We start from the raw sequence: 20,170 nt of genomic DNA on the forward strand, positions 1-20,170 counted from the left end.
CAAGTTTTGCATCACGCTCTTGGAGGAGACGGCCTGGCGGAATCGGAGCCCGCTGATGACGCAGCCCGAGACTCGCCTTTCCCTTCATGGCATACAGATCCTCGACGGAACCAGTGTCCCCAACAACGCGGCCCACGATCGGCCCCTCCTTCATGAGGTGCACGTCCCTGACGGATAGGTCAATGGAGAACGGGTGACAGGCTTACAAGTTTTGCACCACGTTTCTTGGAGGAGACGGTGTGGCAGAATCGGTGCTCGTTTCCTCCTTCATGGCATACAGATCTTTGTTCGAACCAGAGTTTGCAGCGATGCAAAGACCGGTCCCTCCTTTGAGAGGTGCACCCACCGTGGCGAACAGGACCTTGGCATACAGGTCCATGGCGTCGCCGGCATACAGGTCACCCTTTGGCATAGCACCAGCCCAAGGCGACACGGCCTCGTGAGGCGGCCCCCTTTGTCTTGGCGGACCATCGAATACTCGGCGTCTAGCCGAGACGAGGTGCCAACCACCCCGGCCATGCCAATGTGAGCGCGCGTCAGTTTTTGCAGTGACGCCGGTCTCCCCAAACCGTTACTCCTGCAAGGAGTAGCCCCTTGCATACCCGACGAAGCTATTGGTCATCAAGAAGTATGATCCGAGCGCGACCCATGCTACCCCAACACCAACTACTTCAACGCTGTCATGACCGATGAGGCACGACGGCGAGGGCGGGCGCGGCCACCGCTAAGGCCACGCTACATGCGACGCGTGTAGCGATGAGGACATGGGCTCTCCCGCCGCCCACACACATCGCTATCATCATGCATGGAGGACGCGAAGCGAAGACGACGAAGCAGACCACACAGCTCAATCGGAGGTATCCCGTGGAGCAACCCGCGGGAGTAATTAACCGAAAGCCTTTCGAGGCCCTGGAAACCAGGAGACCGCAATCGCCACAGTGCCGCACTAGTAGGCCACAGAGCGCATTTGTTTTCTTTACAGAATCTTGTAATTTTATTTCTCCATTGAGATTAATGAAATACTCGTTTTCCGTACCTTTTTCTTTGTGTACTACGGTACACTGGCACGCCCGCATATTTACTTTCCCCTTTTCCGCGCAAGAGAGAAATACACTCCCCTTTCCTTCTCCTGGAGCTTTAGATATTTTTCTCATGTCAAACAATGCCGCCCACCGTCGATGTCGTCAAGACGGCGCCATGAAGGTCGTCATCCAGGCTCGCTCCCTCTTCGTCATGACAGCGCCGTAGAGGACGCCGACACGTAGCTCGCCGAGATGCCGCCCACTGTCGCCGACGTCGTCAAGCCGGGGTCATGGCGGTTGATGGCACGGAGCTCGCCGAGATGCCGCCCACTGTCGGTGATGTCGTCAAGCTGGCGCCATGGCGGTTGATGGCACGGAGGTCTCCATCACCGCTTGTTCCCACTACGCCACGACGCCCTTAGTAGTAGACAATGACACCGAGCCTGTCTCTACTTTGTCGATACGGAGAGACGCCATTCAAGACGGAAACTTGGAGTTCGCCCGTCATGCCCTTCGTCCTCCCACGAAGCGGGTGCACCCGCCGGTGACTCCTTGAGGTGGCCGTGTTGAAGATGGAGCCGGAGCTGTCAACTCTTCTACGTGGTGCAACGGTGCTGCCACAATGGAAGCAAACGACGCCCCAACTTGGTGCCAACACCGCGCCAGTCCCTCCTTTACCCCGCAGCAGCATTGGCGTGCAGGTCGACGGCCGGCTAGCCATCACCGAGAGACCTGGGTCTCCCTGTGCAAACATGGGAGGTACTCCCTGTGCAAAACATGCACGTACCTCGCATGTGCACGTGCATGGGCCATGCATGTACTCCATGTTGGTGGAATGGCAACGCATTTACATCAATCATAAAAAGAAATACATGAAAGAAGCTGCACACAGGAGCTACCACCTGAAGACGACGCCGGCGAAGCTTGTCGACACAACGCCTACTTCGTCATGCCCGGTGTCACTGGAGATGGGGACACGGAGCATGCCACCCCCCACTCGTCGTCCACTTCGTCCTGCTGTACGCCATTCAAGGAGTCATCCACTCGCCGCGCCGGACGCTCTAGGAAGGCCAGAGTCCGTGAAGATGGTGCCCTGCCATGGTGCCGCTGCCACCCGCGTCACACTCATTGGAGGCCAAAGCCAAGAAAGTTAGCGACATCTGAAGACAAGGCGCGGCTGCAGGGCGACTCAACGGGACTTCAACGACTGCACCTCTCCTCTACGAACTCGTGAGACGACGCCTTGACTACACCGACTGCCGCGGACTCGGCGTGTGGAGGGGCGAGGCGTCGACTACACCGGCCATGCTAATGTGAGCCACCCGATGGTCATACACCGACGCCGGTCTCCATCGACAATTACACCCGCAAGTCGTAGCCCTTTGCATACCCCGACGAAGTTTCTGGTCGTCGAGAAGTCTAAGCCGAGCATGATCCATGCTACCCAACAACAACTACTCCAACGCCGTCAAGACCAACGAGGCATGACGGCGAGGGCGGGCGCAGCCACCGCAAGGGCCAGGATACTTGCGGCGCGTGTATCGACGAGGACACGGGATCTGCCGCCGCCCACACACACATCACCATCATCATGCATGGAGAACGTGAGACGAAGACGACAACACAGACAATCGAAGGTATCCTGTGAAGCAACCCGCGGGAGTAGTTAACCGGAAGCCTTCCGAGGCCCTGGGAACTAAGAAACCGCAATTGCCACAGTCAGGCTGGTTGTGCTATAGTAGGCCACGGAGCACGTTTGTTTTCTTTATGTGATCTTGTAATTTTATTTCTCCAATAAGATTAATAAAATACAAATTTTCCGTACCTCCTTTTCTTTGTGTACATTGGTGCGCCCACATACTTTTTTTTCCTTTCCCCGGCGTATGACCAGGGCGGTTCTGAGATTTTGGAGCCCCAAGCGAGGCTAATATTTGGGGCCCTTAATATAGACATCATAACAACAAAAATGAATATATGTATATATGAAATATTACCGTTAACACTTGAATGCATCTAAAATCAGTATGCATATATCGAATAACTTATACATATTACCTTAAACATTTCTTCTAATATTCCTTGATGCAAAGTCACTTCTAATATTTCTCCATAGTGGACGTTGCATCATCTCGCAAAATGAATCTCATAATCTTCAATTCGTAAATAATAAAATATAACTCAACATCACATGAACCATCAAGAAAGGAAGTCTCTGCAAACTTGATGCAACACTCTTGAAGTTCAATATCATTCAATGATCTCAGGGTGCCCAAACTCAACAAAAAATCCGAATATTTCCTTGAACACCATGAGTTCTTTAAATCTATCTTTCAAAGAAATGATCACCATAGCAACCCCAAAAGAGACAATGTCATCTAAAAAAAGTTCGTCCGGCCCCCGCGTCGCTCCCGCAGGGGCGACTCAGGCGGCGCCAACCCTAGCCACCGCTGGGCCCCCTCCCCTTCCCCTCTACCTCGTCACCACCGGAGGGGGTCGCCGGCAAGCCGCGCGGCCACCGAGGGAGGTGGCGGCGAGGATCTGCCTGCTCCGTCGCGCGCGGGGGGCTCTGGAGGCGAGGCGGCGGCCTCGGGTGGTGGCGCGACGCCGTTCTCAGCCAGCGGCGGCCGCGGGTGCTGGCCGGCTGCCTTGGCCGCTCGGGCGGCAAGGTGGCGGCGGGTGGAGGCTGCTGGACGCCGGGCTGCGGGGGCCCCCGTCCGGATCTGACGCCTTCGCCTCCAACGCTCAGATCCCCTTTCAGATCCAGTCTTCGGTCGTCCCTGGCTGATGGCACCGTGTTTGAAGCTAGGGCTGGGGGCGGTGGAGTGCCCGGAGAAATCCAGGCCGATTCAGCCGGCCACGACGGCGGCGACGCCCGCGGGCGCCGTCCCCTACATGTAGGCGCCGTTTTGGCACTTCCCTCCCCCTTTTGCCTTTCTCCCCTGCTCGTTTCCGGGCGAAAGCCAAAATCCATCAGGATTGGGCGGCAGCGACGCCCGTGGCGCCGTCTCCTTCATGAAGGTGCCGCCTTGGGTGAGTTTTGGGGCTATGGCGAGTCTGCTCCGTTGGTAGGCGTTCGGCGGCTACGTGGTTGGAGGCTGTTTAGGCTTCCTCCATTGCAGCTTTGTCATCAACAGTCTCGCGCCGTGCATTTGCTTCTCCTCGTGTGCAGTTCCTCTCAGTGCCAAGGTTCTCCTTGTTGAGCCCGGCGCTGCAAGTTGGCGGTGCTCTGGTTTGGTCTTTCCGGTAGCTTCGGTGGCGGTTAATCATCCTAGCTCTAGGGAGAGCGTTTCCATCTTCCGACGGATCGACGCCTCGAGCCAGGCGAGGGGGCAGGGAGCCCCTTTCGGAGATGGAGAAGGGTGTATCCGTTTGGCCGCAGCCCATGGAGCTGACAACGTGTGCCTTCCAATCTACAAGTTGTGTCTTCTCAAGGCCTCCCTGGTGTCACTGAGCGATGGATTGCGATCGATGGAGGGCTTCACTCTCTTCAAGCTGCTCCTGGGCTTTAGTTTTTCTTCATCTTTGCTTGTAGGTTGCGTGAAGCTAGCTAGCTGTTGCAGAGCACCATGTATCTCTTAGCTGTTTTTTTTTCTGCTCCTGTAAGTGGGTTGTTGCTGTAATCCTGACCGGTTGATGGCTTTGTTAATTTAAAGCCGGGCTCGTCGTGAGCCTTCGTTCTAAAAAAAAAAAGCAACCCCAAAAGAATATTTAACTTGAAAAGCCCTCTCACCTTCTAGGATTTATTAGGAACCGCAATAAGACTATAGGATGTACCTCGGATGGCCAAATCGTTGGTCGATGGAGAGAAAAGAGGGGTTGTGACGACGGCCCCTGGGGAATTCACATCGGCGGACGATCTGAATTACAAATGAAAATTCGATTGAGGAGAAAAGGGAGAAGGAGCGCCGAGCGTGCAGTTGCGAAGACTACGCGTTCGCGGCCGCTGTGAAATTGGGAACCGCGGAGCGAATGTGTGCATGATGGAAGGGAACAATCAGTTCCTTTTTACACGTGCACGTACTAATCTAGGAACAAACAAATCTGAAGGATCAAACAGTTGCTTATTTTTCGACATGCACGTACAAACTACTCCGTAGGAAGGTGAGACCTCCTCCTTAGCGCCTTCAGCACCAAATAAAGGAGGCAGCGCTCGCGCGCCCCCGCTATATGGGCCAGCCCAACTTTCAGGCGAGCTATCGCACGCAATGCGCCTCTTCTCCCCGATACGCTGGTGGTTGCTCATTCAGTTACCTAAAAAAATTCGTTTCAGCAGTTAACCACTTATGGTTGACCGGTCCATCGTGGACTAGTTGACCATTTACCTTTGACTTTCTGAGAAAATGCAAAAATAAAAGAGCTAAAAATTCACAAAAAGTTCAAAAAAATTGGCAAAAGTTCGCGAATTCAAAAACTTTCATGGATTTGAAAGAAATTTGCAAATAAAAAACAGTCCATCAATTTTGAAAAAAAATGCACAAATTTAGAAAAAGACATGTACATGAAAAAAGTTCATTCAGTTTAAAAAAAGGTTCATCAAATTTTGATAAATATTCATACAATTTGGAAAAACTTCATCGATTTTGAGAAAAGTTCATCGATTTTTTTTAAAGTTCATCCAATTTGAAAAATGTTCATCGAATTTAAAAAAAGTTTACCTATTTCGAAAAAAGATCATCTAATTTGGAAAACGTTCATTGATTTTCGGAAAAAGGTCATCCAATTTGAGAAAAAGTTCATCACTTTTGGAAAAGTTCATTCATTTTGAAATAAAGTCCATCAGTTTGTAAAAAAAGTTCACTAATTCGAAAAAATTTCATTGATTCTGAAAAAATGTTCACGAATTCGGAAAAAGTTCATCAATTTTGGGAAATAAGTTCATGAAATCAAAAAAAGATCATCGGATTTTAAAAAAAGTGCATCGATTTGCAAAAAGTTCATCAATTCTAAAAAAAAGGTTCAAAATTTTGAAAAGGTTAATGGATTTTGAGAAACATTTCGTGGATTTGAGAAAAAAAGAAACTAAACGAAAAAAGAAAGGAGAAAAAGTAAGTGAAGAAGAAAAAGGGGACGAAGAGGGCTAGTATTCACAAGAGATGCTGTTACAGTGTGGTTAGTGCGCTCCATGTAGGACAAAGTGGTCGCAGGATCGAATCACCTCGCGCGCGCATGTTTTGTGCAGTTTTTCACATAAAAAACCAACTAAATGGGCCCGCCCAGCGCGGACGGCTGGTGTGCGCCGGTTTGCGGAATACAAAGAATCAGGCGCATAAGGCGCCGAATAGGAACCAGCTAGGAACGAATCGTTGGCTCGCTGTGTGCGTATGTTCTGCTGTACCACGTGAGGCCCAGCCATCCAGCCCATAGAATTTTTTTTATCACCGAAAATATGTTGGGCCATAGCGTACCTGTATATACCCTGCGGAGGGGCCCCTCGATTTTGGGTGCCCGGGGCGGCCGCCCCCCAGCACCCCCCCCCCCCCCCCTCAGGGCCGGCCCTGCGTATGAGAGAAATACACTCCCTCTTCCTTTCTCCCGGAGTAGATATTTTTCTCCACCTAAAAAAACAAAAGATATTTTCTCGCGTCAAACAGATATTTTCATCAAAAAAGGATGGTTCTGATAAAGCCTCGGTCGCCTCTGATGTCCATGTCAAGCTTAATGGATATGCGTTTCGGTTTGTGCTGAAGGAGGATGATTTCATCCCTGACGCTGACTTCATTCCGCAGGTTTGGAAAAACCATGATCATGGTGTAACCGGGATGAAGATATGCTAGATTGGGATGCGAACAAGAGAACAAAAGTATCCAATCCGTTGGTGAATATTTGGCGCCAGGGGCTCAAACACGTTCCATGTGAATATGTGATCTATGCTACAGTTCCAACCAATGCCAATCTCGTGCATGCATAACGGCGGGCGAGACGTGCCGTCTACAACTCTAGTGCAACCTGCGACTACTCATAGTCATATTGCTCGTGCGTTGTCATCGTTTGTGGCTCCTTCAGACTAGTGGCCTTCTTTGCTGCAGGTGCAGGCGTCAGTTGCCTGTGTAAATATTGTGCCATTAGCCGCGTCCTTACAGAGGGCCTAGGCTACGTCCGCACACGGCCATGCAGCGGCTGTCACCGTGCCCATGCAGGGGGCAGAGATTATGTCTGCACTTGGCCATGTAGCGGCTTCGGTCCGTGCGCAAGGTTCTACGACGCCGTCCGTCGAGACTTCTTCAGCTCCTGCTCAGGTTGCGGTGGTTCCCCTCGGTCCAGCGGCGGATCGTCCGAGTGGCTCGGCCATGACACCCGTTGCGGTCGATCGGTGGGACTTGCGGCGCGTCCCTCTTCAACGACCTATGGGACAGTTCGGACGCCGCGGAGCTCGCAGCAATCAACACCAACATCTCGACCTGAGAAACAACATAAGAGCAACTCCAATGGGCTGACCCAAATGGACGGCGCATTTGTCTTTTTTTGTCCGTTTGGGTCAACCGCCTGCCCGGTGTCTGCCCAGTTTTGCATTTGGGTCGGCAGTGCGCCCAACGCGCCTATCCATTTCATGTCCGCACTCAATTTAAAAAAAAAGGCCCGCGGCCACAGATCATGCCAGCTGCCATAGATCATGCCGGCACCATGCCAGCACCGGCATACATTGCCGGCTTCAAAAAATATCACCGTAGTTAATGCTGGCGCACTCGCCAGCGGCCGACACACATGCCAGCACACAAAAAGAGGTGAGACTTGAGTTCGACCACGCCATCGCGGCCTCGTGGTCATGCCAGCACACAAGCCGGCATGCAAAAAAGGAAGGCGCTCACGGCCACGGGATCACTCGTTGGTGAACTTGAGCATGTCGGCCTACATCTTCTCGAACCACGGCCTCTTCCTTGGCGACACGGTGTTGAGATCCACCTTCATGATTTCCACCTCGGTCATCATGCTCGCGAGAGACACTTCTTTCGCCTTGGTCTTGGCGTTGGCCGCCTCGATCTCTAGCATCTTGGCTTGCTTCTCCGCCTCCAGCTCGAACATCTTGGCTTGCTTCTCCGCGTCCATCTCAAGCCTCCTCCTTTGGATCTCCATGAAAGCATTTGCTCTTCCTTGAAACGTCGGCGCTCCTCCTCCCTGAGTCCTTCTTGTTCATCATGCCCTCCACACTTGCGATCAAGGCGTTGGATGCCGCATCCCGCTTGTCCTCCTTCTTGGAGTTGGTCTTCCCCTGCGGCCGTGCCGGCTCGCCCTCCCCAACCTCCTCCACGGCTTGCTTCCACCCACGCGACTTGAGGGCGGCATATTGTGCCTTCAACTTCTCCTCGTCCTTGATGACCCGAAAGCAATGGGAGAGGTTGAAGCACTTGCCATTGTGTTGAACCTTGAATGCCTCCAAAGCTTGAAATGCCTACAAAATGTTTCCATGCAAGCATATGGGCAAATGATATGCAAATGAACACACAAGCATGAACTTGATGACACAAAAGAGGGCGGCTTGCTAGCATACCATGTTTTGCATGTCGATACCGCTCACGGGGCGGGCCTTGACGCTCTCAAGAGTGGCACAAAACTTGTTGCACTCTTGTTGGATCACCCTCCATCACTTGGAAATGGACACCCACCCGCGCGTGCTCACAATTTGGTAAGGCGGAAACTTCTTGCGCTCATGAAACTCTCGGTGGACACGAATCCAAAAGGTTGAATGCTTTTGTTCGGCGCCCGTCTTAGGGTCTTGTCCAATGTCTCGCCAACACTCGCAAAGAAGCTTGTCCTCGGCAGCCGTGTATGCCTTCGTGCGCTTGCTCTTGCGCTTCGGCTTAGGACCAGCGGCTTGGTTGGCGAGCTCGTCCTCGAACAAAGGCTCCACTTTGATGTCGCACTAGTCCTCTTCCTCCCGTAGTCGTCTGGGAACTCGTGGTCGAGTGGGAAGCCGTCCAGGTCCATGCCGACCTGATAATGCATGAAGGCCGCCTGATCGGGATCATAGCCAGCGGCCGGCGTGAACGCCCCGCGGCCGTCCTGGCTTTGTGTCTCATCGGGATCGTAGCCAGCGGCCGGCGCACCGCCCTCGAAGATGAGGTTCTGCATGTAATCCTCTTCGATGGCGGACGACATTCCCTCGAACAGGTTGCGGGCGTCCGGGAGCACGCCGGCCGGCGTCTGCCGCGCGCGTTTCCTCGTGCCTCCGGATGAGGAGCCACCGGCCACGGGGGTGGTGTTGAGGTCAACGGGCGCGGGCGGGGGCGTGGAAGGCGCGACCACGCTCATGTCGGGCGAGCACTCCCCGGAGAGGCGGGAGGCCTGCGGGTACACGTGGAAGCCGAGCATCGGGTTGCAAGCCCACGCGCGGGGCGAGTCGGGCAGCACCATCCGAGGGAACGCCGATGAGCCGGTGCTGGCCACGGCAAAAGGCGGCGTTGATGAGGCCGTGCTGGCTAGGGTTTAACCCTGGTATGTAGAGTGCCTCTCTCGTTGCCGCCGCGACGGGGCGTTGGTGACCTCCTGCTGCGCGGCGGCGCCGACGGCGGCGTGCGCGGCGGCCTCATCCCTCGCGTTCGTGGCGTGCCTCCGGCCCTTCCTCTTGGCCGACTCCCTTGCCCGTTGTTCGGGCGTCAGCGGCTTCTTTGGCTTGGGCGCGGCGGCGGTCTTGCGCGGGGCATGAGGCTTGCCTTTCCCGGAGGGGGTGGCGGTGCCAGACGAGGCGAGGGAGGCGAGGCCAGCGGCGGCGTCGAGGTCGATGTCGTCGTCCAAGGCGGGTGCTGGGCGGGAGCACGCGCGGGCGGGAGGGTTTTGGGGGGAAATGGGGGGAAATGGTGGTGGCTGCCACCGACCGGCGGGCCCGGGGAGAGGACGCCATGCGGACGCCAAGCGGACGCGCGTCCGTTTGGGTCGGCGCGTTAGGCCGCCTTTTGTGTCCACGCCGACCCAAACGGACGCCAGCGGATGAAATGGATCACCCCATTGTAGTTGCTCTAAGACACCGATGGGTACTATGTCTGTCTGGAGGGATGGCTTCGCCCCTTCGGCGTAGTAACCGTCAGGCCATCTCTGCGGATGGTTCCTCTCCGACTGATGAACATTCACTAGCAAAGGCAATGCGTTCATAGGCCTCGAGGAATTTGGACCCACGCTAGGTACCTCGCTTGCTCAATCTTTTCTTTCATTTTCGGATACTCGCATTTCCTCCAGCTTAAAGAATGTTGGTATATCCATGGGGGAAAATGGTAATGAAAATAATCTGTCGGTTGAGTCACTTAAACATATGGAGATTGACTGTTTAAAGGTTTCTCCGAAGTGTAATAGCACCCCACCTAACCCCAAAACCGAGGAGGAGGATGAAACAGATGTCAAATATGATGTTCCGCTTATCTCCCACTTGGTTGGTGAGGGTACCGAGGTAGGTTTGGATGACGCAAGACCTGGGTCTATATTTTGTGACTTCGCAGCGTATTCATGGAAATTAAATCGCATTCCTCTAAAAAGAAACAAAAACCTCCAAGAATGTGAAATGTTCCACACCGAACTAAGTTTCCACATGAGAGGCATGTTTTGGAATAGCAGAAGTCTCTCAGACTTGCCTAAACATAAACACGTCGGTGATTGTGTGCGCAAACATGGGTTGGACTTTGTGGCAATTTCCGAGGCAGGTAAATGTGACCTCCGCCCGAATGTCCTCGATCACTTATTAGATGATTTCAACTACACATGGCATAGTCTATTAGCTCGTGGAAGGTCTGGAGAAATCCTTCTTAGAATACAGACCATGATCATGGACTTGTTGGCCTTTTTGACTGCTGAATTTCATATCAAAATTCACTTACAAAACAGAGTTGATAATCTTACATGGAGCCTGGTCGCAGTCTATGGGGCTGCCCAAGATGAGCATAAATCGTCTTCCCTTCGTGAATTGGTAAACCTGGCTAAGGATAACCCGTAGCTAATGATTATTCGAGGGACTTTAATATCCTTAGGTACCAGCAAGAGAAAAAAATGATCTCTTCGACATTCATTGGCCCTTCCTATTAAATGCTGTGATAGAAAGTTTGGATCTTCGGGAGGTCAGTTTGCCTTTGTGGTAGTTCACCTGGGCTAATAACAGATATATGCTGACATATGAGAAGCTCGATAGGGTACTCATGGACACCAAATGGGAACTAAAATTTCCTCTGGTAACCGTGCGCGCCCTAGGGCGGATCGAGGCGTTATTGGAACATGCGCCCATCATTCTGGATTCTAACTCTACAAACCCAGCAACCCGTCACCCTTTGAAATTTGAATTGGGATGGCTGCATCTGGATGGATTTGTAGAAATAATCAAGAATTTTTGGGAGAAGACCGCCATTGGTCACACACCAACGGGATATAGAAAAAAAATAAAAACAATGGCTTTCTACCATTATTGACAACCTCGACAAAATTGCAGAGACGCGCGCCTTATCTCAACAAGAGATTGAATTGAAAAATCAATCTAATAAGAAGGTTGCCCGTCTTTTGCGAGATGAGGAGATCAAATACCACCAGAGATCCAAGCTGACTTCATTTTGATGGGTGATAGTAATACATGATACTTCCAATCGATCACCAATGGGGGACATAGGAAAAAATGTATTTACAGTCTCCAACAAGATGAGGAGCGGATCGAAAGTCAGGAGGAGCTTAAAAAGAATATCACCAAATACTACAAATCTTTGTTTGGAGCACCGAGTGAGAGGAACTTCACCCTTGACAAGACCCGAACAGAAGATATTCCACAAGTCACGGCAGAAGAAAATGATATCCTCACAGCAGCTTTCTCATAAGAGGAGGTGAGAGCGGCTGTGTTCGAATGGAACACAACAAAGGTCCAGGCCCTGATGGTTCGCCTGCAGAATTCTATCAGAATTTCTGGGATATCATTAAGGCTGACCTTTTGGAGTCGTTCAATTGTCTTCATGTCAATCAACTTGACCTATTCAGGCTAAATTTTGGCGAGATTGTTTTGTTCCCAAAGATTAAGGAGGCCAAACGGATTAAATAGTTCAGACCCATTTGACTCCTTAATGTTAGCTTCAAGAATTTCAACGAAGTTGCTACGAATAGGTTAAACTCGATAGCTGACCATGTTGTCCATCCATATCAAACGACCTTCAAGCAAGGACGGAATATACTAGATGGTGTAGTAATCCTGCATGAGACCTTCCACGGGATGCACCCGAAAAGGCATGAGTGGAGTGGTATTCGAAATTGACTTTGAAAAAGCCTATGACAATGTCAAGTGGTCTTTCCTCAAACATGCCCTAAGGATGAAAGGTTTCTCCAATAAACGGCGATAGTGGATCCACAATTCTGTAACTGGAGGTAGTGTGGCTATGAAATTCAATGATGATGTAGGCCATTACTTTTAGATAAAAAAAGGACTACGGTAGGGTGACCCCATGTCCCCAGTGTTACTTAGGCCCCATTTGGTTCATGGGAAAGATGTAGGATTTTCACAGGAAACTCGTTCCTCTGAAAAGTATTTCATCCGAGTGTTCGGGACAAAGGAAAACTGAACAGTGTTTTACAGGAAAAGTTCCTTTGACCTGCAGAATCCCATAGATTCCAGAGGATTGAAAAAATCTACTCCTAGCCAATGTTTTGGCGGATGCCCGAGGCAAAGACTGGCTGTTGCCGTGTGAGCCTGATACGTCTCCAACGTATCTATAATTTATGAAGTATTAATGCCATGTTTACAATAATTTATATGGTTTTGGTATGATTTGATTAGAACTAACCCGGACTGACGCTGTTTTCAGCAGAACTACCGCGGTGTCGTTTTTTGTGCGGAAATAAAAGTTCACGGAATGGGCTAAAAATTTACAGTGATTTTTTATGGACCAAAAGAGACCCCCGAAGCATCGGAGCTGAGCCAGGAAGTGGGCGAGGGAGCCACAAGCCTGGGGGCGCGCCCTCCGAGCTTGTGGGCCCCTCGGGCACCCCCTTGACATGAGACCGATACCAAAAATTCCTATAAATACCAAAAATTCCTATAAATACCAAAAACCCCGAAAAGAACACTAGATCGGAAGTTCCACCGCCACAAGCCTCTGTAGCCACAAAAAACCAATCGGGACCCCGTTCGGAACCCTCCCGAATGGGGAAATCATCGCCGGAGGCTTGTTTCTGTTTTCTTCCTCTTTAGCCATTGCTTCCTTAATCATCTTCATCATCCCAGCGGCCACCATGATGAGGGGGGAGTAGTCCACCCTCGGGGTTGAGGGTATGTACTAGTAGCTATGTGTTTGATCTCTCTCTCTCTTGTTCTTAATTTGGCACGATATTAATGTATCGCGAGTTTTGTTGATATAGTTGGATCATATGATATTCTTCCCTCTCTACCTCCTTGTGATGAACTGAGTCTTGCTCTTTGAGGTTTGGTTATGTTGGATTAAATATTGGATTTGAGAACACTTGATGTACGTCTTGCGATGGGATATCTGTGGTGAAAATGGGATGTTCTAATGATTCACTTGATGTATGTTTTGGCACTCAACTCGCGGATTCTCGAGGTGACATTTGGGTAATCTATGCATAGTGGTTGATGCACGTTTTCGTCCTACGTTCTCTGATAGAAACTTTGGAGTGATTCTTTGTTGCACGTTGAGGGATTGCCATATGATTTAATTATGTTATCATTGTTGAGAGACTTTTCACTAGTGAAAGTATGAACCCCAGGTCTTGTTTTCAAGCATTTTCAATACCGTTTTTGCTCATTTTTGTTACTAGTTACCTTGCTGTTTTTATATTTTCAGATTAGAAAAACCTATATATACTATCCATATTACACTTGTATTACCATCTCTTCGCCGAACTAGTGCACCTATATAATTTATCATTGTATTGGATGTGTCGGGGACACAAGAGACTCTTTGTTATTTGGTTGCAGGGTTATTTGAGAGACCATCTTCATCCTACGCCTCCCACGGATTAATAAACCTTAGGTCATCCACTTGAGAGAAAATTGCTACTATCCTACAAAAATCTGCGCTTGGAGGCCCAACAAGAGTCTACGAGAAGAAGGCTGCATAGTAGACATCAGAGCCCTAATAAAATATTCCATGGGACTAAGGTAAGCCAAATAGAAAACTGCAGCATGTCCTTTTAGCTGTACACGTGAAGATGGTTTCCTATGCTTGTTTTCCCATCGATCCGAACACTCCTCGCGTGGTTTCCTCTGCCGTTTCCTGTGCTCATCATCTCCTCTGTTTTACAGCAACGTTCCTTTCCTATTCCCCTAGTTCTTCATGTTCATGTGTTTTGATTTCCGGTGAACCGAACTAGGCCTTAACATTGTTGTTGACATGTTGGCTATTCAGATTGAGCGCGCCAAGCAGGACGACCAGATTGCAGGAGTAGTTCCACACCTTGTGGATGGTGGCCTCTCAATTTTACAATATGTTGATGACATAATTCTTTTTATGGAACATGATCTGGACAAGGCTCGAAACCTAAAACTCTTGCTTCCAGCGTTTGAGCAAATATTAGATCTCAAAATAAACTTCCATAAAAATGAATTGTTTTTTCTTTGGAGAAGTCGCTGAGACGACGATCGATTATGCTGTCCTATTTGGTTGCGCACATGGGCAATTCCTGATTAAATATCTGGGAATAGCGATTCATTATCGGCGCCTCACCATTGCGGAGTGGAAGCATATAGAGGAGCGACTAGAGAAACAGTTGAGCAGTTGAAAAGGCAAACTACTCTCAGTTGAAGGACGATTGGTTTTGATTAACTTTGTCCTCACAAATATGGTTCTCTATATGCCTTCTTTCTTCCAACTCCCAAAAGAGGTCCTACAAAGACTAGACTATTTTAAATCAAAAAAATTAGGCAAGGAGACGGTGAAAAGAAAGAAAATACAAGCTGATCAAACGTCGTTTGTAGGTCTAAAGACCAAGGTGGCCCTGGAATTCATGACCCACAGGTAAAAAATGAGTCCCTACTCAGTAAATGGTTGTTCAAACTCCTTACTGAGGAAGGTGTTTGTCAAACCATGCTACACAACAAGTATCTAGGCCAAAAAGCGGTGTCCTAGGCATTTTGAAAACCTGGTGACTCACCCTTTTGGGCTGGCCTAATGGCGGCAAAGAAAATTTCTTTCTCTTTGGGTCTTTCACGATAAAGGACGGCTCAAAGATTTGTTTTTGGGAAGACATCTGGCTAGGCAATGTCAGTCACCAAGAACAATATCCAGCCATATACAACATTGCTCGCAATAGGAATAATAATATTACGCATGTGCTCAGTTCATCCCCGCTGAATATTTCGTTCGGGCGGGATTTGATTGGCTCCAGACTTGTCATGGCATAATTGTTTATCCCAGCTGGATTCGATTAACCTGACACATTCTAAGGTACCAATGAGTAATAACAAGAAAATTTGGAAGTCCAAGATTCGACTAAATTGAAAATCTTCATGTGGTATCTTCCTAAGGGAGTTGTGTTAACCAAAGGCAACCTTGCATGATGCAACTGGCAAGAGAGTAAGAAGTGTTGTTTTTGTACTCATGCCAGTCACCTCTTTTTTGAATGTAAGTTTGCATGTTCTACATGGTCAGTCATCCAAATAGCATCAAATTTGTATCCACCCACAAGTGTTTCCAATATTTTTGGTCATTGGTTGGATGGTATTTCAAATAGGTTCAAAATGTTAATAAGGATGGTAGCGTATGCCTTAATTTGGTCGCTTTGACTATGTAGAAATTATATATTTTTTAATGAAAAAATGTTTCTCCTTTGCAGGTTATTTTACAGTGTACGCAGTCGCTACATACGTGGTCTATGCTACAACGACCGGAGTACTAACTGTTATTCAAGGTGGTGTGTACGCAATTGGAGCTGGCTACAGAGATTGTTTTCCAACATGGGTGGTAGCATAACCTTCGGATCGATCCACCATATCCTTCGACATAGGCATAGTATCGGTCTATAGTACTCTATTGTTGCTGATTTGTCGGTTTTTATTTCATGAATTTGTCGGACTTTCGGATTTGATTGTGTGCATTCTAGTTATGCAGAGACTGGATGTTACTCATAATACTTTTGTATCGGCTTGATGCTGTATTTTGAGATAATAAAATCACCCTTTATTGAAAAATTAATCCAGAGGGCTAATTTTAAATTGGTAGAGAGGAAGATGTAACCTGGAAGTTAGGAGAAGAATTATCTAGATGAAAAGGTCCCCTATAACCACTGCAAATCCCACAGAAATTCTGAAACAACCATAGAACGACAAGTATCAAACATCTGGCATTTCGCTCTTCAAAGAAGATAACGTCCATCTAATTAGAGCATGAGAAGCCTTCCTGCAATTAGTACACACACTAGCAATGCCCGCGCGGCGGCACGCCGTGCCCTATCGATATGATACGTATGTATATGTTATTTTTTGGCTTATGTGATGAAAAATTAGGGCTTCACTATTTTTGGTTCATGTGATGGGAAATAAGGGTTTCACATGGTTAAGCTTGTCATTATAATTCCGTAATCACAAGAAAGCAAGCTATGCATAGGAACAATTTCAAAAGGAGTCATGCTTTCTATTGTAAAGTAGGTCGCCACATTAAAATGGCAGCTGAAAACTCACTAAGTGCAAATGAGCCACATTTAGATGTTGTAGTACTTTCTTCTGACCAAAAGTACATTCTCACAATCAACTTATACTGTTAATGAAGTTGAGGTACTCCTGTTATTAATTTAACTGAACACATAAACCAAGGCAAGCACTACTGCTTTTACAAACCTTGTTCAGGCCAAGCCAAACCAATAAATTGAAGCCAGTTTGGGTTAACTTAGTGCGGTACAAACTAACGTAAGTTATACAATTTCGCAAAACTATATATTTCTAACACCATGAGAAAGAAGATCCAAACTGCACAGAAGAAATTAGATGTACAAATATCTAGTTTTTATGTGATTGTCCACTTCACTCTGTATATATAGCACAAACCATTTTCCTTCTTGCTGCGGATAAATGCCAGCTTGCTTGCAATTTTACAACCTAGTTGTGCACCAAACCCAAAAAAATAGGATAATTTTCTGTAATATTTATCACGAGGCCAAGTATCATGAATCAATAATTGCGGGACAAACTGGACAAAGAGAGATAAGGAAATCAGAAACAAAAATATCAAAGTCATCTCCTAAATCTAATCACACTTCAAAAATTGATTAGGATAGTACTTCAGAAAAATATTCATGTATAATTTACCTACTGGACACCAGATGTGACCCTCAGACGTATGTCGAACCAAAACATAAAAGTTAGTGGGTAACAGATCAATCGAGCCCCAACAGATCCCCCCCCCCCCCCCCGCGTCCCCCGCGTCGCCCTCCCTGGCGGCGGCGGGGGGTCCGTGTTGGGGAACGCAGTAATTTCAAAAAATTTCCTACGCACAAGCAAGATCATGGTGATGCATAGCAACGAGAGGGGAGAGTGTTGTTTACGTACCCACGCAGACCGACTGCGGAAGCGTTGACACAACGTAGAGGAAGTAGTCGTACGTCTTCCCGATCCGACCGATCCAAGCACCGTTACTCCGGCACCTCCGAGTTCTTAGCACACGTACAGCTCGATGACGATCCCCGGGCTCCGATCCAGCAAAGCGTCGGGGAAGAGTTCCGTCAGCACGACGGCGTGGTGACGATCTTGATGTTCTACCGTCGCAGGGCTTCGCCTAAGCACCGCTACAATATGATCGAGGTGGAATATGGTGGCAGGGGGCACCGCACACGGCTAAGGAACGATCTCAAGGATCAACTTGTGTGTCTAGAGGTGCCCCCTGCCTCCGTATATAAAGGATCCAAGGGGGAGGGGCTGGCCGGCCAAGGAGGGCGTGCCAGGAGAGTCCTACTCCCTCTGGGAGTAGGATTCCCCCCCCCCCCAATCCTAGTTGGAATAGGATTCCTTAAGGGGGGGGAAGAGAGAGAGGGGGGCCGGCCACCTCTCCTAGTCCTAATAGGACTAGGGGAGGGGGGAGGCGCGCGGCCACATTGGGCTGCCCCTTTCTCCTTTCCACTAAAGCCCACTAAGGCCCATATAGCTCCCGGGGGGTTCCGGTAACCTCCCGGTACTCCGGTAAAATCTCGATTTCACCCGAAACACTTTCGATATCCAAACATAGGCTTCCAATATATCAATCTTTATGTCTCGACCATTTCGAGACTCCTCGTCATGTCCGTGATCACATCCAGAACTCCGAACTAACTTCGATACATCAAAATGCATAAACTCATAATAACTGTCATCGTAACGTTAAGCATGCGGACCCTACGGTTCGAGAATAATGCAGACATGACTGAGACACATCTCCGGTCAATAACCAATAGCGGGACCTGGATGCCCATATTGGCTCCTACATATTCCACGAAGATCTTTATCGGTCAGACCGCATAACAACATACATTGTTCCCTTTGTCATCAGTATGTTACTTGCCCGAGATTCGATCATCGGTATCCAATATCTAGTTCAATCTCGTTACCGGCAAGTCTCTTTACTCGTTCTGTAATACATCATCCCGCAACTAAATCATTAGTTGCAATGCTTGCAAGGCTTATGTGATGTGCATTACCGAGAGGGCCCAGAGATACCTCTCCGACAATCGGAGTGACAAATCCTAATCTCGAAATATGCCAACCCAACATCTACCTTTGGAGACACCTGTAATGCTCCTTTATAATCACCCAGTTACGTTGTGACGTTTGGTAGCACCCAAAGTGTTCCTCCGGCAAACGGGAGTTGCATAATCTCATAGTCATAGGAACATGTATAAGTCATGAAGAAAGCAATAGCAACATACTAAACAATCGGGTGCTAAGCTAATGGAATGGGTCATGTCAATCAGATCATTCAAATAATGACGTGACCTCGTTAATCAAATAACAACTCTTTGTTCATGGTTAGGAAACATAACCATCTTTGGTTAACGAGCTAGTCAAGTAGAGGCATACTAGTGACACTCTGTTTGTCTATGTATTCACACATGTATTATGTTTCCGGTTAATACAATTCTAGCATGAATAATAAACATTTATCATGATATAAGGAAATAAATAATAACTTTATTATTGCCTCTAGGGCATATTTCCTTCAGTCTCCCACTTGCACTAGAGTCAATAATCTAGATTACACTGTAATGATTCTAACACCCATGGAGTCTTGGTGCTGATCATGTTTTGCTCGTGGAAGAGGCTTAGTCAATGGGTCTGCAACATTCAGATCCGTATATATCTTGCAAATCTCTATGTCTCCCACCTGGACTAGATCCCGGATGGAATTGAAGCGTCTCTTGATGTGCTTGGTCCTTTTGTGAAATCTGGATTCCTTTGCCAAGGCAATTGCACCAGTATTGTCACAAAAGATTTTCATTGGACCCGATGCACTAGGTATGACACCTAGATCGGATATGAACTCCTTCATCCAGACTCCTACGTTCGCTGCTTCCGAAGCAGCTATGTACTCCGCTTCACATGTAGATCCCGCTACGACGCTTTGTTTAGAACTGCACCAACTGACAGCTCCACCGTTTAATGTAAACACGCATCCGGTTTGCGATTTAGAATCGTCCGGATCAGTGTCAAAGCTTGCATCAACGTAACCTTTTACGGTGAGTTCTTTGTCACCTCCATATACGAGAAACATATCCTTAGTCCTTTTCAGGTATTTCAGGATGTTCTTGACCGCTGACCAGTGATCCACTCCTGGATAATTTGGTACCTCCCTGCTAAACTTATAGCAAGGCACACATCAGGTCTGGTACACAGCATTGCATACATGATAGAGCCTATGGCTGAAGCATAGGGAACATCTTTCATTTTCTCTCTATCTTCTGCAGTGGTCGGGCATTGAGTCTGACTCAACTTCACACCTTGTAACACAGGCAAGAACCCTTTCTTTGCTTGATCCATTTTGAACTTCTTCAAAATCTTGTTAAGGTATGTGCTTTGTGAAAGTCCAATTAAGCGTCTTGATCTATCTCTATAGATCTTTATGCCTAATATGTAAGCAGCTTCACCGAGGTCTTTCATTGAAAAACTCTTATTCAAGTATCCCTTTATGCTATCCGGAAATTCTATATCATTTCCAATCAGTAATATGTCATCCACATATAATATCAGAAATGCTACAGAGCTCCCACTCACTTTCTTGTAA

At 48.4% G+C, this 20,170-nt stretch overlaps 1 pseudogene; it reads right to left on the minus strand.

The window, feature by feature from the left end:
* Positions 1 to 8,067: 8,067 nt before the first annotated feature.
* Positions 8,068 to 9,329, minus strand: LOC147992657 (uncharacterized; annotated as a pseudogene).
* Positions 9,330 to 20,170: the final 10,841 nt, after the last annotated feature.

The sequence above is a fragment of the Triticum urartu genome, chromosome 1A (genome assembly GCF_056163025.1).
Source record: "Triticum urartu cultivar PI428250 chromosome 1A, HENAU_Tu73, whole genome shotgun sequence".
NCBI lineage: Eukaryota > Viridiplantae > Streptophyta > Magnoliopsida > Poales > Poaceae > Triticum > Triticum urartu.